The 3,830-nt window shown below is 46.6% G+C and overlaps 1 protein-coding gene across 1 annotated transcript in view; it reads left to right on the top strand.

Moving 5' to 3' along the window:
- The first annotated feature begins 413 nt into the window (after positions 1 to 413).
- nrcamb (neuronal cell adhesion molecule b) overlaps positions 414 to 3,830 on the top strand; it is a 39,572-nt gene continuing 36,155 nt past the window's right edge. The window contains exon 1 of the mRNA XM_062517454.1: positions 414 to 543. The gene's annotated coding sequence lies outside the window, so the exon portion shown is untranslated. The remainder of the gene's footprint in view (positions 544 to 3,830) is intronic.

The following is a 3,830-nucleotide window of genomic DNA, read 5'->3' as shown; positions in this document are numbered from 1 at the left end:
GGGTGTGTGTGTGTGTGTGTGTGTGTGTGTGTGTGTAGGTGGGGAGGGAGTCAGTGGGAGGATGTGTGTGGGTGTGTGTGGGGAGTGTTTTGGGGAGGTGACTAGAGGGAGGGTGTGTGTGTGTGTGTGTGTGTGTGTGTGTGTGTGTGTACTGTGTAGGTGGGGAGGGAGTCAGTGGGAGGATGTGTGTGGGTGTGTGTGGGGAGTGTTTTGGGGAGGTGACTAGAGGGAGGGTGTGTGTGTGTGTGTGTGTGTGTGTATAGATCAGTGGGCGCGTGTGGTTCTGCGCGCGTGTGTGTGTGTCTGAGTGAGTGTGTGGGCTGCCTTCACTCAGTACTTTCACTGGCCTCAGCACGGAGAGGCTGCCGGCTAACACACCCACAGTCACAGTAGGATATGGTCAGAGGACACACTGGATATACACACTCTGTCTTTCAAACTGGATGCGCGTGCACATACACACACACGCACACACACACGCACACACACACACTCCAGCCAGATGAACAGGAAGGACATTCTCTTAATCCACTGACTGTCAAGGTAATGATCTATGTCGTTTTCAGTGACTGGCAGGAATGCTGTAGGTATTTATGACCTCACTCTATCCATCTATCCATCTCCTCTCTCTCTCTCTCTCTAACTTTCTCTTAGAGTGAAATCTGTCTGCACAGGATATTTCTTGTGAAAAAAGATGTGCCATTTTAGTCACTTTCGTCAGTCGTGGCATTTAATCATAGTATCAGTGACCAGACTTGGCTTTTTTTCTAACTTTCCCAGGCGTCTCGTCTGAACCAAAATAAGTGTGTCAGGTCAGGTGGCTCTGGTTCTCTCGCTCTCTGTTGCGCCTCTAAGAACAGCATGAGAAAGATGTGACGGATATTGTTGTGCCAAAATACACACCTGGTGTCAGTTTCCTGAAGCTCCATGGAACAAGTTTGTGTGTGTGTGTGTGTGTGTGTGTGTGTGTGTGTGTGTGTGTGTGTGTGTGTCAGTCAGATTAGATATGAGATCAGGACATTGTTTTCTTTTCTGAGTTCTTTGAATTATCACGTCATCTACGCTATACAAATAAACTATGCTACAGTATGCGTTGACTATTTGATAGAGCTCAGGATGTCAGGATAGTGAGTGTGAGTGTTTTGAGAAGGTGTCTGCTCTTGCCCTGCATTGCTTCACTGATCAGCAGTTAGCATGACAGAATGCTTTGTTGTGTCTGTCATTGCCAATGTGGATGAGTGATTGACAGCATTGACACGGAATGCTTATTTCTCTCGTAAGCAGTTAGCATGACAGTTCATGGATAGAAGAGAATGCCTGTGTTGTCTTTCTCTGTTATTACCAGTAAGGATGAGTGATTGACAATAGCCTACTGGGACTGAATGATTTCTATGGTTAGCAGGTATCAGTTAGCAAGACAGTTAGTGTATACTGTTGGTGTAGAATGGCTAATGTCTATTCTGTGCTCTCTCTGTTATTATCAGTAAGCATGAGTGATTGACATGTATTGAGTCTGAATGATTATTTCTCTGGTTAGCAGTTAGCATGACAGTTCATGGGCTATTGAAGAGAATGGCTCTGTCTGTTTCAGTGGCATCTCTTTTATTATTAGCTAGAATGAGTGATTGACATTAGTGAGACTGAATGGTTATTTCTCTGATTAGCAGTTAGCATAACAGTTGGTGTATAGGTGGAGAATGGCTGTCTGTTCTGTGCTCTTTCTCTCTTTCTCTCTCTCTCTCTTTTTCACTAAGGAGGAGTGATTGACTCTGGAGTGATGTCTCTTGTTAGCACTTAGCAGTTAGCAGCTAGCATGACTGTGGTGCGGCGCGGTGCGGCATGTTGAGTTATGAGGGCAGAGAAGAGTGGAGGGATTTTCTCTCTCAGAAGCGACGCGCTCGAGGTGTCAGGCGGCTGCTGGCGTGATGAAGCACTTTTAGATTTGTCACTCAATAATGGATGCGGTTTGAGCCATTCTCCCTGGGGCTGAGGTGGGGTTGGTGGTGTGTGTGTGTGTGTGTATGTATGTTGGGGGAGGGGGGGGGGGGGGGGGGGGGTAGTGTGAGTGCTTTCTCTCTCTCGCTATCCCCCTGTTTTATGCTGCGGCTCAGTAGCCATGGCAACGCTTCAGGTCACCACAGTGTGTTTTGAGCCTGTCAGCTTTTCCCTTCTGTCTCTCTCTTTTTCTTTCTTTCTCTCTTTCTCTATCTCTGTCTATCTCTCTGTATGTGTGTGTGTGTGTGTGTGTGTGTGTGTGTGTGTGAGCAGCTGCCATGGACGGCTTCATAGGGTGTCAGTGATCATGCTGTCATTTGAAAATAGCAACACACTGCCCCCCCCCCACACACACACACACCAACACCAACACATATACACACATGCACACGCACACTCACACAGACACACACACACACACACACACACACACACACACACACACACTCATATGCACAGGTACGCACACACACACACACACACACACACATGCACAATTCCTCCATGAGCCCCATGTTATTACTGTGGCTCTATTGTGTTGGCGTTCACTTGGGCTGAGCTAGAAAACCATCTCCAGAGGGCGAACGTGTGTGTTGTGTCTGCCTGCCATGTTGAGTCTCCTGATGAGAAATTAATGTGTAAATTATGATAATGCATTCACACTCACGCCGGCTACCCAGCTCCCGTGTAGCCTATACGCATGTGTGTGTGTGTGTGTGTGTGTGTGTGTGTGTGTGTGTGTGTGTGTGTGTGTGTGTGTGTGTGTTCCCGTGTAGCCTATACGTAGGTCCCGCTGTGCTGGAAGTGCCCGGGACCCCTCGCCTTGCAATCATGTTGTCTATTGATTTAAAGGGATGTCCTGTCTGTTTGTGCAGAACTGGTAAATCAGCACTGGTCCCTGGGGAGCGCAGGACAGCCATTCATTTGTGGTGGGATGCGTTTTATTGGTCAGGATAAGATATGTGTGTGTGTAGCAGAGCATTCTTCTTTTTGTTATTTGACGTTTTTTAATGCAAATATGTGTGTGTACGCTTTATATATATATAAAATGTACACAAGTGTGTGTGTGTGTGTGTGTGTGTGTGTGTGTGTGTGTGTGTGTGTGTGTCTGTGTGTGTATGTGTGTGTATGTGTGTGTGTTTGTGTTTATGGGGTTGTGAAAGATATGGCTAGTTTATGGTTTCAACACAAAATATTGACAACATTGAATTCCACAATGAATTAAAACAAAACAATAAAACTCTTGAATACCTTAGGGAGACTTTTTTGAAAGCAGCAATTTGTTTTGTTGCGGAGTAAATGCAATGTCAAAATCTAGTATGTTAAGCTGGATTTAAGGCGAGACTGTACTGTCCGGTGGAATTCCGCCATCCCATATTACTGAACCGCATGCACCTCGTCGCCATAACGACTCAGGGTTTATGATAAATGCTCCCAGTGTTCCAGTAAGATAGTGGCTCAGATTCCCTGCATAGCTGGGAAGACTGAGGTTGAGTTGCAGGCAGCATCCAGCCAAAATTGTTCCTGTCATCTCATTGTGTGTCAAAGTGGTGATGTTGAGAATACACACACACATGTACACACACACTCACATACACACACACACACACACACACACACACACACACACACACACACACACACACACACACACACACACACACACACACACACACACACACACATGCACACGATCGTGTGCGCACACACACACACACACACACACACACACACACTCACACACGCACACACAGTGTCTGCATGGATTCGTGTATCTCTTGTGAGAGCCCTGGTCAGAAGCACACTCAGTGAGCTCCTAGACAGGAGATCAGTGG

The sequence above is a fragment of the Sardina pilchardus genome, chromosome 17 (genome assembly GCF_963854185.1).
Source record: "Sardina pilchardus chromosome 17, fSarPil1.1, whole genome shotgun sequence".
In the NCBI taxonomy this organism is placed as follows: domain Eukaryota; kingdom Metazoa; phylum Chordata; class Actinopteri; order Clupeiformes; family Clupeidae; genus Sardina; species Sardina pilchardus.
The sequence above is the reverse complement of the archived record's forward strand: the minus strand, read 5'-3'. Positions and strand labels throughout refer to the sequence as shown.